Below are 11,377 nucleotides of genomic sequence, written 5' to 3'. Positions count from 1 at the left end.
CCAGAAGTTGGACATGACTGAGCGACTTCACTTTCACTTTCACTTTTCACTTTCATGCATTGGAGAAGGAAATGGCAACCCACTCCAGTGTTCTTGCCTGGAGAATCCCAGGGACAGGGGAGCCTGGTGGGCTGCCATCTATGGGGTCGCAGAGTTGGACACGACTGAAGAGAAGACCAGCAAATAACAATTCTGAAACAATCATTGTTTTTTGACCAGTTTTTAGCCTGCCCAGAATTTCTTCTTCTGGGAACACAATTACTTTCTTCTTTGCAGAACCTTTTTGTTGTGATTGTAATGGAGGCAACTCTGCCCTGCCCAGGAGTGATCACGTGGTCCAGGTAACTCCATTCCTGAGGTAGTTAGAAATCAGGAGCACATGACATGGGAGCCCTCCCAGGGCAGAGGTTCTTCCACTTCCTTTGAGATTGTGAACTATGAGGACTGTGTGAACCTGAAGTTAGAGGTCATCTTTTCCTTCAGAAAGAGAGAGCCTGAGAATAAAGCAACACAAAAGGAAGAGAGGAAGAGACCAAGATAGATAGAGACAGAGGGAGAAACAGAGAGACAGAGGGAGAAACAGGGAGACAAAGAGAATCTGGTGAGAACCACACTAGCTGTGCCCGGGGCACTCTGAACTTTTCAGATACATGAGGCAATAAATTCCCTTTATCGATTACGTGAGTTTAAATTGGTTTTCTGCCACTCAAAAGAGAAAGAATCCTAACACAGTAAATGCCTCCTAACATTTTACTGGCCACCAGCCATTAATACTGTACCACAGATTTATTCCGTGTTCAACTACCTGGCAACACGTTTTCCAATCACCACAATGGGAGCATGGACCCTGTGCAGGGCCGCCTCTGTGTGGAGCTGGAATGGCCTTGAATCAGGAGTGTGAGAACAGTATATCCAAAAATGGACCTCTCAACCTTTCCTGCAATCATCTTCCTCCTTTCGTCTTTCTCATTCTATAAATGGCACCTCCATCAGTTACTTAAAATGGAAACTTAAGTCCTGTTCTTGTCTCTCACAACTGCATACAGCCGCAGCCGATCCATTGCTAAGGCTCGTCCACCTGTCTTCGAAGCACAGCTTGGCTTCAGTCACTTTCCATATCTGCTGGCTTCACCCTGTCTGGGCTAGGTCAAAGCTCCTGTGCACAACTCAAGAATGTTTGCCAAAATACCAAATTCTATCCCTCTCTTCCTTAAAACCATCAGCCTGAAAAGCCCTACAGTGATCTGATTCCTAACCGGTCCAGCCCAGACCCAAGTTCCATCAGGCCCGGCTCACTCATCTTTCGAGTGCACGGCCCTCTCTGGTTTGGCCCAGGGTACCTGGCCTCTTTTCACCTCAGCTTCTTTAGGCAGATTGCTGTCCTCCCCTTGGGAGGGTCTTTTCCCAGTTTTTACTGGACACAATACCACTGATTACTTTGTTCTTAATTTAATGCTATCTCTATAGACAGGCTACCCCTAACCCATCTACCTAAAGTAGTTTTCTCTGTGTGACCCTTGTATTTATCTTTATTCTTTTATCTTTGGAAACAATACAATTTGCTTTTTGTTTGCTTCTATGTTTACTTGATCGGTTTTTGTCTCCCCCACTGGGCTGTAAACTCCCTGAAGGCACCATGGCTCCCTTCTTTACCACTGTATTACGAGGATCTAGCACCTTACTTAGCACACAGGGGGCACAATAAATCGTTGTTTAAGAAATCTTTAGTAAAATAGTAACAGCAATAAGTAGCTTTCTAGAAAAGCACATAAATAAAAAAGTTTTTAAAATAAGATATACTGTTAAAATATTTAGGAGAATATTGTTAAATATATAGAAGTTTAAACAAAAAATTTTAATCAAGAATGTTTATAATTAGGAATTCCCTGGCAGTCCAGTGGTTAGGACTCTGTGATTCCACTGCAGGGGTCATAGATTTGCTCCCTGGTTGGGAAACTAAGATTCCATGTGGTTCCTGGCATGGCCAAAAAAAAGTCTATAATTTATTATTATTATTATTGATAACCTGTCCTATATGTCATGTTTCATTGGAGGCAGCTATTAATATACTACCTTTCACTTGCTAGTTGCTACTTATGCAATGAATCCATGAAACTGAGGGGCTGAGAGAAAGGTTCTCCATCTTTCTGCTGAATTAAGACATAAATGCAAGACATCCTGATAAGTTGTGAAATCAGAAGTTGGAATAATTGTTAAGACTATGGTAAAAACCAAACAAATTTTTAGCTTTAAAAGCTTACTAATTCAGATAGAAATTACGGAAACAATTAATTTGTATGTCATAAACAGCCCTAAACTAAATATGCTTGGACAAAAATAAAAGACCAGTGGAAAATCCATCAAAATGTTCACTGTGGCTTCTTTCAATAGTTGAGATTGAATGTGTTATTATTCTTTGCATTTATAATTTTTAAATTTCCCACCATGAGATAAAAATTATGTTTAAGATTAAAAATAAATTTTATTCTATAAGATACAATATAAAGGTATAAGTACTATTAAAAAAAATGAAATGATGGTCTTAGAAATCCAACATCTGCATATTTTGAAAGCCACTTTAGGCAGAAAGTATGGTAGAAAATGCACTGATCTGACACCTTCTGAGCTATAATATAATCATGTCCAGTATCATTAGGGTAGAATTCCTCCTCAGTGTTATGAGTGGTTTTGTGACTCCCAGTAACTAAATTGAACAACAGTTAACATTTTGAGGATTTTATCATTGACTAGGCATGGTGCCAAATCCTTATAGTATATTATCTCATTTAATCCTTTCCACAATCTCATGGTTTAAGTTAGCAGTTCTCAGTATAGTCAGGGACTTCTGTGGATCTCAGACTCCCTCAGCCTGTCTGCAAGTTCAAAACTATTTTTAAAATAATCCAAAGACATCATTTGTCTTGTTCACTTACAGTTCTACAGGTGAGAAAGTAAATCCAGAGACTTAAGTCAATTGGCCAAGATCACACCATGTGGCTAAGAAAATCTTTAATAGTTGTCAATGTCCTTGTTGGTTTCACTCAACTCTGTCTAACAGAGTGACAAAAAGTTAAGATCTTGATAGACTGAGAGAGATCAAGAGAAAGCCATTCCTCCCCTTATTTCTATGACTTAAAGGTAAAAAGTTTGACTTTTACTTTCCTAGGTTTAACTTCTCGGTGAACCAAGGATGGTGAGAGTAGTTCCTTGGCTTTTCCAGGAGGCTCCACCTTATCTGACCTTCTGACTTGTCCATCAGTTTCGTTCCCATTCTGTATTACTGAGGTTTTCTTATCAGAGTTAGTTTTAGATTGGAGGCTCCAGTATTCTCAATGTAGCACTCTTAGCAGGACATATGGAACCCTGGGTTCTGGGGCATTAAAGAACAGTAATGCACCTCCCCTCACTGAGACAGCCTAAATTGTGGGGCACATTCATCTGTTGTTATAAAGGCCATATGTCTACAATCTGCAATACAAGTGTTTATTATGAGCAGCTAAGCAAATTAGCTTATTGCCATTTTGAAGAACAAAAGAGACATTGACATTTGGGAGGTAAGACAGGCAGATGAAGGCTGTCCCAGGTAAGCAAGATGTATGGTCGGTCACCTTGGGTCTACAATGAAGCTCTGTGTTGTGTGTGCTCAGTCATTCAGTCGTGTCTGCCTCTTCGTGAGTGTCTGACTCTTTACAACCCCATGGACAGTAGTCTGCCAGCCTCCTCTGTCCATGGAATTTTCCAGGCAAGAATATTGGAGTGGGCCGCCATTTCCTACTTCAGGGTATCTTCCCAGCTCAGGTATCAAACCTGCATCTCCTGCAGAGGCAGGTGGATTCTTTACCACTGAGCCACCTGGGAAACCTGAAGCTCTGTGTTAATGGGACCCAAAACAACTGAAGGTACCCTCAGGACGCTGAGTCCCTAGAGGTTAGGACTGGGCATTGCAATAAACTCTGGAGAAATCCAAAGACAACCTCTATCTCCTCTACCTTTTGCTCAAATTTTCTTTGCTCAGTACCCATGGGAGAGTTCCTAGCCCAGACTAATAGAACCAGATACATGTTGGAAGAATTCAAATAGAAAAACCATAATTTCTCCTCTGCCTGGATACAAACTCCAAGTTATTTTTGTAACTTGATATATACCCCCCAAACACATCTCCAAGCCTAAGAAGATTGAGAATCTTCTCAATCTAAACATTGAGAAGGCAAAAAAATAGCACCAGGCAAGACACTACTTGAAAATGGGTTAAAAACAAACCAGCCATTGTTGGAAACAAGATGTTGGAACAGGTAGTCATGTGCACATGGACTTTTGACCTCGGCATGGTCACAGAAGAATGTGTCTTGGCCTAGAATTTGTCCTTACAAAGAGATAAAGAACTCTTAATGTCTTGTTCTGGGCATATCTCTTTGCTTGGAAATGTTTCCCCCTGTTCCAGGCTTGACATATATTTCTTTGTTTTACCTAAGCATGTGCATCAGATGGCATCTGGTCAACCCCCTGCTGTTTTTATTTCCTGCAGAAAAAGAGCAAGGTCCTTTGGCTGCAGCATAAGCCATCTCCCTATGTCAGCTGCAGGGTGAGACCCACTGGCCATGGGGGACTGACACTCACCACTGAAGCTAATCCTGCTCTGTCTCTTCTCTATGAGTCAAGCATTGTTCCATCTAGTGCCTGTGTGAGTTGTGTCTTTCTTGGTGGCCCCAACATCTACAAACGATGCAAATGATGCAGTGGGTTGACAGCACCTGCTGCTCCTGGAGGTAGGCAGCTGGTGTCACTTGCTCGATACTTAAGGCATATCTGTTGCCCTCACCACCACCTGCACACACTCTCTAGGTCATAGAGCAGAAAACGTATTGCCAAGAACCAAATCCCATTAAATCTCAATTCATTGCTTTTCCACCAAACCCATCAAAGTTATTGTTTACTCCCAAATTTATTATTTACTCAGATTTCCAGCACTCAAAGCTAAATTAAACACCAAAAGCAAAACAAAAACAGTTTCAATGCCCTTGGATGTCTATGTAGTATCAGGGAATAAGGTTCCATCCTTCTCCAGTTAAATAAGGGTAAAATTCTGATTCCAGCCTGCACAGTCTTTTTTAAAAAAAAATTAAAATATATTTATCTATTTGGCTGCACTGGGTCATAGTTGAGGCACAAGGGATCTTCCATCTTTATTGTGACATGGGAGATCTGTAGTTGCAGCCTGTGAACCCTCAGCTGAGGCACGTGGGATCTAGATCCCTGAGCAGAGATGGAACCCCAGCCCCCTGCATTGGAAGCACAGAGTCTTAGCCACTGCACAATCAGGGAAGTCCCCAGACCACACAGTCTTATTTGGCCACTGACCCCTTTCCTCCCCTCCTCCGGTGCTTTAAAAGCTATCTCAATCATTTTGGTCATTAGTTAAGTATTGTAATGGGAAATGAATTCCAAGCTCAGGTTCAGAGAAAATACTACCAGTATTTGAAAATTCATCTCTTATAGACTATGGTCTCATGCTGCTGCTGCTGCTCGTATGTCACTTCAGTCGTGTCTGACTCTGTGCGACCCCATAGACGGCAGCCCCCTGGCTCCCCTGTCCCTGAGATTCTCCAGGCAAGATACTGGAGTGGACTGCCATTTCCTTCTCCAGTGCATGCATGCATGCTAAGTCACTTCAGTTGTGTCGACTCTGCAATCCTATGGACAGCAGCCCACCAGGCTCCTCTGTCCATGGGATACTCCAGGCAAGAATACCGGAGTGGGTTGCCATTTCCTTTTCCTCTATAGTCTCATACTGGAGGGTAAAAAGATACAAGAAAATTAGATTTTTTTTACATTATCCTTTTTATAGTTGTCAATGTAAGTTGATAAATAATGACAGGTAGTGTTAACTGAGCATATACCTGAGGTCACACTGAATGTTTTACATGTGAGTGGGTATAAATATCATAAATATCATCTAACTTAAATTTTAGTTTAATGCCCATCCCTCCGGCTGGCAGGAAACTTAATGTCAGTCATTCTAAGACTTTCTCTCCTACCAAGCCTAGAACTGTGAAACTGTTCCAAGGTTAAAGAAAGAACAAGGACACAGAATGGGGGAAACTTTGCTCACTGATCATATATTTTCACAGATTCCCGCTGAAATGTACATCCTTCCCATTCACATGACTTCACAGCTCGGGACACACTCAGGGGCTTTGCAGCTACTTTTGGGTCACAAGGAACTGTTTTGAGGTGTCCTGGGGTCTCATTGGCCTGAAACTATCAAGTAGTCATTCTTCTCTGGGGTTTTGCTGCCTCAGGGGGCCCTGCCAGGAAGAAGCATGAACACTGGCTGCTTTCAAAATCCACAGACCTCTCTCTGTTCCTCTCACAATCACAGGGTATCTGTGTGATCCTAGAGAAATCCTTCTTCCTCTAAGTTTTTCCAGATGCTTTCCTTATCCGCATACTCCTTTCTTCTTCTCTTTGTAAAAACCTCAAACTCTCTATGAGCTTATGCTTTTGGAAAAAACTAAATCCAATAGACATTTATTTACTTCTAATTTATTCCTTTCCTCACACCTGTAGTCAGGGCAGTCAACACTTGTGGGAACTGGCAGAAAGAATGGGGAAGAAAAGTAAAGAAGCAGGCAAGGAGGAAAAGTCAGTATTTCCTAACATCCAGCCTTGTAGCAAATTGGCAAAACTATCCAGTGAGCCACGTGTCTGTCACCATTCAAATTTTATAAATAGGAAAACTGAAATTCAGGTGATTACCCAGGTCACATTACTGTTTAATACTATTGCCTGGGTGGTCAGTCACTCGGTCATGTATGACTCTTTCAAACCCTATGGACTAGCCTGCCAGGCTCTTCTCTGCATGGGACTTTTCCAGGCAAGAACACTGGAGTGGGTTGCCATTTCTTCCAGGGGATCTTCCCAACCCAAGGATCGAACCATCATCTCCTGCATCTCCTACATTGGCAGACGGATTCTGTACCACTGAGCCACCATACTATTAAAACCTATCAAATAACAGACGGGAATGTAACTTTGTTTGTTTGTTTGTTTTTCCAACAGTGATTCCAAAATGTTTAATGTAATTCTAAGACAACATGTGATTACATTTCTAAACATATACAATATGTGAGTTTACCAATTTAATTAGTAACTCATTTCATCTCAGAGACTAAAGAAATGATCAAAAAGAAATTGTGAGTAACAAGTTATAATAACATAGTCTACCCCAACGGGCCCTCCCTTTCTCACCCTACAGTTAGTAATATTACAATTAAAATAACTATATTCTTCTATATTTTTTTCTGTTAAAATCATCTCATAAATTTACAATGCTATTAATAGTTTCTAAGACTAATATAAATTCGCTCTATTTTTCTACAATGAGAATTATTATTAATTTAGAAGCATATGATGTCATGATGCATAACACAAGCATTTGAGTAAGGACTTGATCAGTTAAGTATTATTTTTCTTATAAGACATTTTGAAGCCAAGTAAAATATTCATTCTTATAACATACCTCTAACATGAGACTAAGGAATAGGTTACATATAGACCTACAACACATTGATTTTTCTTTCTTTTTTTTAACATAGGCATTTATAAATTAAAAAAGAGGGACAATGTAACTTTAATTGACCTCAGTATGTTCAGTCAAACTCATGGCTTTTTTGTAAATAGGCTGTATCTTAGAATGGTAGAATATATCTACTTTTAAGTATCTAATTCATCTGGATTATTCTAAGGATCTATTTAGGTCTTTTTTTAATTATGGGAAAGAAAATTTATCAGTATTGTTTGAAACTGACATGTTTATATATATATGTTAAATGCTTTTGCTTCTTAAAAAATATTCCTCATGAACTCAATTGCATTAACCCCACCAGTATCTACCCAGGAATAAGTATTTTCAAGGCAGCTTGACAAGTCTTAATACTTGAAGGATTTGAACAAGAATAATCACTCAGAGGGGCATTGCTTGCATGACTCCTGCCTGCTGGGTTTCTGGCTTTTAGGCATTTTGACAATATGTAATCTTTAATTGGCTGCTTTGCAAATGCTGCTTAATTGCTAATTGATAAAGGCAGGAACATGTCAGTATGTCAGTATATGAGCCAACACCTTGACATGGAGGAATTAGGTAGAAACATGGCATTTAGATTAGGGATAGACAAAGGGAAAACATTCATCAGGTTTCAATATTCTTTCTTTAAACCTGCTCTAAAGTGGCTGGGGGCTTCCCTAGTGGCTCAGACAGTAAAGAATTTGCCTGCAGTGTGAGAGATCTGGGTTTGATCCCAAGGTCAGGAAGATCCCCTGGAGAAGGGAATGGCAAATCACTCTAGTATTCTTGTCCAGAGAATCCCATGGACAGAGGAGCCTGGTGGGCTACAGTCCATGGGGTCACAAAGAGTCAGACACGACTGAGCTATTCACACACACACAAAGTGGTTGGAGAGTCAACTTTCCCAGGATGCTCAGCGCCCGATGGTCCCCAAGAGACTTAGATCAGAAGGTTCTGCATGAGCAAGATGCTGGGGAAATCTCACCAAATCCTACAAGGTGCCCACCCACCATCTGAAATGAGGATTTGTTTGACCTGAACTCATTGATAAACTTGGGAATCTTCAGTTACAAATATAAATACACTAACATCACACACTTGAGTGGTCTCATTACTTCAGTTTCCTGCACTTGGGCTTGATGTGAGCTTGGCCTTGGAAAGGGGGAGAGACTTCCCCTGGACCATAAGACTCAGTCACAGTTTCTCAGAGAGCTCTGAATGGCAGTGTTGAGCGGGAGCCCCTAGGAAGGAAGGGACCTGCCTGCTACCATAACAATTGCAAGTGTGTCCCTTGGGAGCTTCATGGAGAAGGATGCTGTTGTTGTTCAGTCACTAAGTTGTGTCCGACTCTTGTGACCCCATTGACTGCAGCACACAAGGCTTCCCTGCCCTCCACTACCTTCCAGAGTTTGCCCAAGCTCATGTCCATTAAGTCAGCGATGCTATCCAACCATCTCATCCTCTGCCGCCCCCTTCTCCTTCTGCCCTCAATCTTTCCCAGCATCAGGGTCTTTCCCAGTGAGTCAGCTGTTTGCTGTTTTGTTTTGACAAAACACTGGAGGAGGGTACACTTTCTGTGAGAAGCCTATGGAGAAGAAGAGGCTTGCAAATATTTCTCTCCACTGATAGCTCACTAAATACCAGGATTTACCAATGTACCATCATTTACAATTCAGAATGTTAAAGAATGGGGAGGAGTTCCTTTTCCATTACTCTTTGTCCCCCTACTTGAAAGCCTTGTTAAAGCAAATAAAAACAAAACAAACAAACAAATAAAACCTATGCATTAAAATAGAAGGATAAGGTGTAGCATTTTCTGAATATGATAGGACTTCTAAAAACATTGATTTGAAGTAGGCCCCCCTCTGGGTATCAGCAATTCAAGACCTTATCACTGTTGCTAAAGGGCAAAGTGTACTGGACAGAGAAGAATGTCTCAACTCTCCACTCTGCTATTTTATAATAAATTTATTTTGGAATACTTTTATAGAAAAATTGCAAAGGTCATAGAGACAGTTTCCTTCTACTCTTCACTTAGTTTCCCCTAATGGTAGATTTTACATGACCATGGTGGAATTGTCAAAACTGAGAAACCAATATCAGTACATGTTTTTAACTAAACTCCAAACTTTATCTTGATTTCACCAGCTTTTCCACTAATATTCTTTTTCTGTTGCAGGATCCAATCTGGGCACAGTTCATATACCTTTGTCCCTCAGTATCTATTGCGGACTGGCTCCAGGAACCACGCCCCCACCATGGATACCCAAATCCATAGATGCTCAACTACCTTATATAAAATGGTAAAATATTTGCGTAGAACCTACACACATCCTCCTGTATACTTTAACACAGTGGTCCTCAACCTTTTTGGCATCAGGGATTAGTTTCATGGAAAACGATGCTTCCATAAGCTGGGGGTGGGGGGATGATTTGGGATATTTTAAGCCCATTAAGCTTCCCAGGTGGCACTAGAGGTAAAGAACCAGGCTGCCAAAGCAGGAAATGTAAGAGACACGAGTTTGATCCCTGGGTTGGGAAGATCCCCTAGAGAAGGGCATGGCAACCCACTCCAGTATTCTTACCTGAAAATCCCATAGACAGAGGAGTCTGGCAGTCCTTAGTGTCGCACAGAATCAGACATGACTGAAGCGATGCAACGTGCACGCAAGCTAATTACATTTATTGTGTACTTTATTCCTATTATTTTACATCAGTTCCACCTCAGTTCATCAGGCATTAGATCTTGGGAGGCAGGGGACCCCTGCTTTAAGACATCTCTAGATTGCTTATAATACTTAATACAGCGTAAATGTTATATAAATAGTTGTAAATGTTATGTAAATACTTGCTGGTACATGGAAAATTAAAATTAATTTTTTTAATATTTTTGATTTATAATTGATTGAATCTAAGGATGTCAAACATATGGATATGGAGGGCTATTTGTTTAATCCTAGTATACTTTGCCTTTGAAATGGAGATGTAGCTCAGAATATCAAAATAGAGAAGAAAATTGAAGTGGTAATCTATGTAATTCATAAAAATAAGACTTTTAAATGAGAATCCTCTCTCCCCCATATACTGCAAATAGATTCAACTTCAGTACTGTTTTAAGAAATTGCTAAAACTCTGTATTTGTAAAATACAAAGGATAATCATTTCTACTCCATGATATTACTTGTGAGAACTTAAATGAAACAACAAAGACTTTAGTAAATGGTAAGTTTGGCACATACTATTGTTATTACTCCACATGATAACCAAAGCTGTTAAAATAGAATCCTTTATACATTTATATTCTAAAATCATAATTCTTTACTGCATAAAAACCTGAGAGCCTCACTTAGAACAAATCGGAAATGGACTTTGAGACCAGAATGGTAGGGATGACTACACTAGCCAACAAGGACAGGAAGAAAATACTGTCAGTGACATCATGATTCCACAGCTGTGCTAGTCTTGATCAATCTCCCAAGACTGATGCTGAACCTGAGACTTCTTGAAACCAGAACAGTATCATTAAAAGAAGTTCAGCGAATGCAACTTGGGAGTTAGAGGAGTACTTGGGGTTTCAGCCCAAGCACAGCTTACTAAAGATAGAAAAAAGAAACTTCCTTTTCCAAAATATTATAGATGGAGGGTCCTGTCTTCCTCTCAGCAGTGTGCAAATGCAAAGAGCCAAAGATAACACATATATGCTGAATCTAAAAAAAATGGTACCTATTTTCAAGGCAAGAATAGAGATGGAAATATAGAGAATGGACATGCGGACACGAGAGGGAAGAGGAGGTGGGGTGAATTAGGAAATTG

The sequence above is a fragment of the Bison bison genome, unplaced genomic scaffold, assembly GCF_000754665.1.
Source record: "Bison bison bison isolate TAMUID 2011002044 unplaced genomic scaffold, Bison_UMD1.0 scf7180017864241, whole genome shotgun sequence".
NCBI classification, from domain to species: Eukaryota; Metazoa; Chordata; class Mammalia; order Artiodactyla; family Bovidae; genus Bison; species Bison bison.
Note: the sequence above shows the minus strand (reverse complement) of the source record.